Consider the following 8,269-nt stretch of genomic DNA (forward strand, 5'->3'; position numbering starts at 1 on the left):
GGAGTAGAATGCAAAAAATTGTATTATGATATCACATAATATTCTATTCCATATTTTATTATTTCCTTGCTAAAATAAAAAATTAAGTACAAATAATATTCATCTAACAAAAATTTGTTTATTTTTTTTCTATTTAAAATTATAAGGATATTTTCAATAAGTAGAATCATATTCTTTTTCTTTTCATGTTATCCAAACTAACAAAATAATATTTTCTCACAACTTTCTTCAAAAAAAATTATGCTAAGCAATTTCATGATAAAAATTTTCACTTCATTTTCTTTCACTTTTACTTTCCATAAAATTTAAGTCTAACCAAACACACTAATACGGACACCATTTTACTACAGTAACATAGACGAGTAGTAGTGACCATGAAGAACTCCACCAGCTCAGCCATCTCTTCCCATATCCTAAACCTCCTCCATGGCACACTTGATTTGTCCTGCATTGGCTTTTCATCCACTCTCTGTAACTTTTCAAGTACTACTGATCATTTTCTTCTAATGATCTTCATTTTCTTGTCCCTAATTGTCAATTACCAAACACGGTACAACAACCAGAATATGACAAAGGGTGGTGTTCTCTCACTGCCTCCTGGTCCAAAACCATGGGCTATAGTTGGGAACCTTCCTGAAATGCTCACCAACAAGCCGACATTCCGATGGATACACAAGTTGATGAAGGACATGGACACAGACATTGCTTGTATCCGTCTCGGAAATGTTCATGTCATTCCTGTCACTTGTCCTCAAATTGGACGCGAGTTCTTGAAGAAACAAGATGCAACCTTCTCATCAAGGCCTCTTTTCATGGTATCCGATCTCATCAGCCACGGATACCTAACAACAATTCTCATCCCTTTGAGTGAACAATGGAAGAAAATGAGGAGAGTGCTTACTTCTGAGGTGCTTTCTTTGGCAAGACTTCGATGGCTTTAACACAAAAGAGCTGAAGAAGCTGATCACCTTGTCCGATATGTTCATAACCAATGTGAGAACTCGGGCTCAGGAGGTATAGTGAATGTGAGAAACGCGGCGAGGCACTATTGTGGTAATGTGATAAGGAAGATGATATTCAACAAGAGGTTTTTCGGGGAAGGAAGGGCGGATGGAGGACCGGGGAGTGAGGAAGAAGAGCACGTCGACGCGTGTTTCACCCTTCTTGAGTACCTGTATTCGTTCTGTGTTTCTGATTATGTTCCATGGTTGAGATGGCGGGTTGATTTAGATGGTCATGAGAAGATCATTAGGAAAGCTACTGCAAGTGCAAGAAAGTAGCAAGATCCCGAAATCGATGAGAGGATGCGACAATGGAGGAGTGGTACAAAGAAGGTAGAAGAGGACTTGCTTGATGTTCTAATTATGGCCAAGGATACAAATGGTAACCCATTACTGTCAGCAGAAGAGATCAAAGCACAAATCCTTGTAAGTAGGAGTGTTCATTTAATTAATGAATTCGATTTGATTCAATCTGATCCCTGCAGCTCAGATTGGTTTTTAATTAGCCCATTGATTCGGTCGCGAATTAATAAATAAGTAATCCGTACGGATCAAATCGGTTCACGAATTTAACTCTTAGAAAACTGATCTGATTCCGCCCAACCCGTTTCATATTATATATATATATATATTAGTTTTTTTGTAACTACACGAATAGATAAAGTGCGATACAAACCTCTTATTATTAATTTCTAAAAAGATTAAAACTCTTTTCAAGATATTTATGTCAATCCTTAATTGTCAATCATGTTGGTTGTGTAGTGGGTAAGGGAATTCATCGAGTATATCATTTTTCATGTAATAATGCTAAAATTTTATTTTTTATTTTTAAACCATGACAAGAAACAAACTCACTCACTGTCTTACCTCTATTAAGAGTAGAACACTTGACCTTTGAAAGGTGAAGAGATACCATTAGCCTACAACATTTACAGCCTTTGCTGACGAGTAAGGGTACAATTGATTTTTTTTTTTTTGTTTTTCCGACTTCAATAATAAGTGTGATGGAGATTGCAACTTTTGGTGGTGAGTTATAATGGGCCGGTAAATCAAAATTAAAATTAATTGTGAAATTTATGCACGGTATATGAAGAATGATGGGTAAGTTAAATTAAAATTAATTGTGAAATTTTTGCACGGTATATGAAGAATGATGGGTAATTTAAATTAAAATTAATTGGGAATTTATTTACAAAATACAAGAATAATTAATAGGGCAAATAAGGGTTACTTTGTCCGAAATAAAAGTAAAATTAATATACACTTGTGTTCGTGGTTCATATACATGACATGCTGCTAATCCAAACCTCTCCAAAAGCAACCATTTTAATTCTTTCCTTGCATAATTATGTACGCATCGATGTTTTAAGTAATTTACAGGAACTAATGATAGCAACAGTGGACAATCCCTCAAATGCTGTGGAGTGGGCACTTGCTGAGATGCTAAATCAACCTGAGATGCTTCAAAAGGCAGTAGAGGAAATGGAGAGGGTGGTCGGGAAAGACAGACTTGTCCAAGAATCCGATCTCCCGCGGCTCAACTACATCAAGGCATGTGCTAGAGAGGCCTTCCGGCTCCACCCATTCGCGCCCTTCAACATTCCTCATGTGTCAGTGTCTGACACAACCGTGGCTGGGTACTTCATCCCTAAGTGTAGTCATGTCCTTCTCAGCCGTCCAGGACTTGGCCGTAACCCTAAAGTCTGGCCGGACCAACCACTCAAGTTCAAGCCGGAGCGTCACCTGAAGGACGTTGGCTCGGATGTGCTACTGTCTGAACCGGACTTGAGTATGTTATCGTTCAGCACCGAGAGGCGTGGATGTCCTGGGATCACATTGGGGTCTACCATAACTACTATGTTGTTGGTTTGGCTTCTTCAGGGGTTCACATGGAGTGTGCCACCAAATGTGTCCAGCATTGACCTCACTGAGTCGCTGGATAATCTCAATCTTGCTATGTGTCACAGGGCTAAATTACACCACGAATTTTTGCCTCTGCAATGGCACTTGGGGCCACCAAGTCTCAGCCAACACAACAACACAATACACACAGTATAGAAATGTAAAGAAGGCACACACAGTTTACAGGGACAAGCCCCAACCTTTGCTCATATTAAACATATTACAAAGGAACATGAGTTCGTACAAGGAACAACCAAGGCTCACACCCTCTTCTCTGTTCCCTCTATAAAGCCCACATTAGCATTATATAGGCTACTCTCAAAACCGCCCATAACTGCCCACTAAGATGATGGATGACACCCCCATCCACCTAGGGTCATGCTGGCACCCTCTAAATGAGCCAGCACTATAATGCAGTTAACAAGCCCAACTGCTAGACTTGTTGGCATGTTCTGCTCATGCCACATAACCACAAGAAGTTAGATTCTGCATAGTGGAGGAAACCACCCTTAACCGCCTGTGTGTTGGTCCTCTCAGAATTGTGCTACATGTTTGAGAGGTTACTCAGCACTCCCCCACTTCCCATGATGAGTGGGAAGTGCTAGTAACTTCCCCCAACCAACCGAGCCCACTAAACCACCACCTCTTGTAACCGCAAGCCATGACTTTGTGTTATCCATGCTCTAGCCACATCTGAGTCAACCTTGTGAACCTAGCCCAAGTCCACCAATCTGCACCCACATACATATATCTCTGAGTGCACGGCGTGCCAAGCCATGCACGCCCGTGCGCACGCTCGGATGCACACCGAAGTGCACGCCGGCGCACATACTAGTGCCCTTCTTCACGCGCCATGTTTGAACCCTCATACGCCCGTGGCTATACGCCCACCTGGACGCCCATGTGCACGCCGAGCTAGACGCTCGCGCACACTAGGTTGGACGCCTACCCGCGCGCCCACCTGCACGTCCGCACACGCGCCGCTACACCCCAGCGCGCGTGTCGGTGCACACTTATTTGCCCTTCAATATCTTGGATGCTCCCCACTTGTGCAACCATCTTGGAGTGGTGCAACACGTGCCCATGCACGTTGGCTAAACCCTCTAAGCAAGCCATGCCATAGCCCAACCGATGCGCTCAACAGACCCCCCCCTAATATAGTCTTAAGGAAATCCAGCACTCTGACAGGAGTAAACATCACACATGCTTGATGAGTCATAATGGCCTTTAAGACCTTTCCCGACATCCAAATTGAGTGCCGTCTGCGCCAACCATCTTCTATGGACTCAAGGTATCTCCCATAAAGATCCCGAGTCAAAACTCCAAGTTTCACTTTTTGCCATATTTACGAAAATGCCACTGGGCACCCCCAGTGCACGCCGAGCATCTTTTTAAGCATTTTGTGTGCACGCTGAGCATCTTGTGCACGCTGACAACCCACTGAGCACCCTCATGGCTGTCTAATCAAAGCCAAAGTATTCCTAAGACATGGCATAGCCTTGAAATGCCCATGTCTTCCCTTGGACAACTGTCAAGGGGCTAACAAACCACCCCCACCAGAAGAAGTCGACGCCCTCGTCGACTTGTCCAAGTACTCCTTTACCTGTTTCTCAAACTGCCATAATGTCACTTCTCTTTCCCAACTAGCCTCTGCTTCGCTGCATCCTTTCCATTGCACCAAGTAATCAGTTCTGCGATTTTTCTTACTCTGACCCTGGGTCCGGTGAGACAAAAGCTTCTCCACCTCCTTATTAAACTACAACCGAATAACAGGTGGGGCTCTCTTAGCCTGCTGTCTTGATGTATCTGCAGTGTCCTCATGAAAAGGCTTGAGGAAACTCACATGAAAAGTAGGATGGACCTTCAGTCTCTCAGGTAACTGTAATCTGTAAGTAACATTCCCAACTTTCTTCACAACTTCAAATGGACCATCATACTTCTGAATCAGCCCTCTATGAACAGTCTTACTGCTTATCTTCTTCCAAATCTGTGGAGTCAACTTCAACAGAACCTTGTCTCCCACTTGGAACTCTAATGGCCTTCTCCCTTTATCTGCATACTTTTTCATCCTTCTCGCAGCCTTGGCAAGGCTGTCCTGTGCCTCCTCCACCATCTTTTGCATGGAACGGGCATATCGGTATGCTGCAGGGCATCTTCCACCAGTCCTCTGCACTGCCACCTCCTGTGGTGTGCGAGGTTGTTGCCCTGTTGCCAACTCAAAGGGACTCATTCTTGTTGCTGAAGACCTGTGCAAATTATAAGAGAATTATGCAGTGTCTAGCAACTCCAGCCAATTTTTCTGACTTGCAGTGACATAGTGCCTCAGATATTCTTCTAATAACTGGTTCATCCTCTCAGTCTGTCTGTCAGTCTGAGGATGGTTTGCTGTGGAGAACTTTAGTTCAGAACTCATCAAACCAAATAGCACTGTCCAGAACCTTCCCGTAAATCTGGTGTCACGATCACTAACAATATCTTCGGGCAAGCCAAAATATTTCACCACAAACTTATGAAATAAACCGCAGCAACTTCCGCTGGGCATGCATGTGGTGTAGCAATAAAAATTGCATACTTAGAGAATCTATCTATAACCACAAAAATAGATCTCATACCTTCCACCTTGGGAAAACCAGAAATGAAGTCCATTGAAACTGACTGCCATGGACGCTCTGGTATAGGCAAAGGTTGCAGTAGCCCTACCTCCTTCTTCCTCTCATGCTTGTCTTTCTGACAGACCAAGCAAGTCTTGACATATAACTCTATGTCATCCTCCATCTTGGGCCAGTAATATGATCTGGATATCAACGCCAGCATTCTATCCATCCCTGGATGTCCAGCCCACTGAGGATCATGCATTTCCCGCATTAGTTCCCGTCTCAAACCTCCAACAGGAACATATAATCTACCTCCTCTGGCGTAGAGTAGATTATCTTCAATCCAGTACTTTCTGACTTCACCGTCAGTAACCTGTTGCTTTAGTTTCTGATATGCATTGTCAGACTGAGATTGCTCTTTGATTCTGTCAAGGAAATCAGTATACACCGTTGTCAACGACGCCACATACTCCTGCACTTCTTTCCTACTCAAGGCATCAGCAACCTGATTCTGCTTTCCAGGTCTGTGAACCCACATAAAATTGAACTCCCCAAGAAACTCTTGCCAACGAGCTTGCTTTGGAGTAAGCTTTTTCTGTGTCTTGAAGTAGGTATTGGCCACATTATCAGTCACCACTGTAAACTTAGTACCCAACAGATAGTGCTTCCATGCGTCAAGACAATGTATCACTGCAGTCATCTCCTTCTCGTGAGTTGTATACCTCTGTTCAGCATCCTTAAGCTTCCTGTTTTCAAAGGCACATGGGTGTCCTTCTTGGACTAGAACCCCACCAATTGCTCTATCAGAGGCATCAGTATGCACTTCAAATGGCAAACCAAAATCAGGCAGTCTCAAGACCGATTCTGTAGACACTGCATGCTTAAGCATCTCAAAAGCATTCTGGCACTCCTCAGACCAAACCCACTGTTTGTCCTTCTTCATCAAGTCCGTTAAAGGACTAACCTTCTTGGAATACCCCTTTATAAACTTTCTGTAGTAATTTGCCAACCCTAGAAATGATCTCAACTCTGTCACTTTGGTAGGTGCAGACCAATCAAGGATGGCTTTCACCTTTCTCTCATCTATTCTGACATGGCCCTTACTGATCCAATGCCCCAAAAACATCACTTCTTGGCGACAAAACTCACACTTCTCCTTTTTGACAAATAACTGAAACTCCTTCAGTTTTGAGAAAACCAATCTCAAGTGTTTTAAGTGATCTTTCAATGACTCACTATAGACTACAATGTCATCCAAATAAACAACAACAAAGCGATCGATGTAGTCATAAAACACATTATTCATTAAGTTACAGAAGGTTGCCGGGGCATTAGTTAGCCCAAACGGCATTACAAGAAATTCATAAGACCCATAACGAGTTACACATGCAGTTTTGGGTTCATCTCCTTCTGCTATACGCACCTGCCGGTAGCCTGCACGTAAATCCAGCTTAGTAAAATAGGATGCCCTTGACAACCTGTCAAATAAATCTGCGGCATTGGGCACTGGGTACTTGTTCTTCACAGTCACCTTATTCAGAGCCCTATAATCCACACACATCCGCATTGAGCCATCCTGCTTCTTCTGGAACAACACTAGCGTGCCATACGGTGCCTTGGATGGTTGAATATAGCCAAACTCCAGCAACTCATCCAACTGTCTACGCAGTTCAGCCAGTTCTGAAGGCGCCATCCGGTATGGGGCCTGAGCAGGAGCCCTTGCACCCGGCTCCAACTCTATCTTGTGATCAACAGCACGTCGAGAGGGCAATTGCTTGGGTAGTTCTGGTGGCATCACTTCTGCAAATTCCTCTAGAATTTCAGCAACAGAATTCGGAACTTCAACAAGCTGGTCCAGTTTGATCTCTATCATAGCTGCAAGAAAGGTAGAGTCTCCCCTCTTCAAACCTGTTTTCACTTGCAATGCAGAGATTATTTCGATGCAACCATATTTACGATCTTCCTTCTTTTGGTGCCCATAAAGAGCCACTGATGGAATAAAACATGGACAACTCCTGTCCCAAATAAAAAATCCTCCCAAATATGGCACAACTACCACTCTGGCTTTCGTAAGGAACTCAATTCCAAGAATTAGATCAAAATCATCTAAGGGAACAGCCATAAGACTAACTACGCCCTCCCAATAACCAACTTTCATAGAAGTGGTGGCCATGCCTAAAACAGGCTTGGCTTCAGAATTCACAGCTTTCATCTTATTAGCATGTGGAATTAACTTTAAATTGAAGTTACTTACTTCCCTCTACGCAATGAAGTTATGAGTGGCCCCCGTGTCCACCATTGCCAAAACTTCCTTGCCGTTCAGTGTCACCTGAATGAACATGAGCCCTTTCAACTCCATGGACTATTCTTCATTAAGAGCATTCAGCATTTGCAGAGGATTAACTCGGGTTGGACCAGATTCCGAGTCTGAGTCTCCTTTTGAATCAGCGACAATAGCACTCAGCTTCTCCCTCTTGGGACAGTCCCTAACACGATGGGGACCATTGCAGATGAAACAACCGTAGTTGGGCTTAGTCCCACTACTACTCCCTTTGTTGTTGTAATCTGCCTTAGCCTTGACAAAGCCACTGCATTTATCCTTCTTTTGTTCTTGTCCTTCTTTTTGTCCTTGAACCTGAAGGACTGGCCTTTGTCTTTCTTCCCCTCCTTGGACTTCTTATTGTCTTGTGTAGTAGACCCAGTCATCTTGAAATCTACAAGACAATCTGCCGCTGTCATGGCAGTAGGAAGGTCCCTCACACCTTGCCTACG

At 43.5% G+C, this 8,269-nt stretch overlaps 1 pseudogene; it reads left to right on the forward strand.

The window, feature by feature from the left end:
* The first annotated feature begins 363 nt into the window (after positions 1 to 363).
* On the forward strand, positions 364 to 3,059 carry LOC132296106 (phenylalanine N-monooxygenase CYP79D16-like; annotated as a pseudogene).
* The last annotated feature ends 5,210 nt before the right edge of the window (positions 3,060 to 8,269 follow it).

This window comes from Cornus florida, unplaced genomic scaffold, assembly GCF_030987335.1.
Source record: "Cornus florida cultivar Cherokee Brave unplaced genomic scaffold, ASM3098733v1 CherokeeBrave_3.0.0_Hap2_Chr02, whole genome shotgun sequence".
In the NCBI taxonomy this organism is placed as follows: Eukaryota; Viridiplantae; Streptophyta; class Magnoliopsida; order Cornales; family Cornaceae; genus Cornus; species Cornus florida.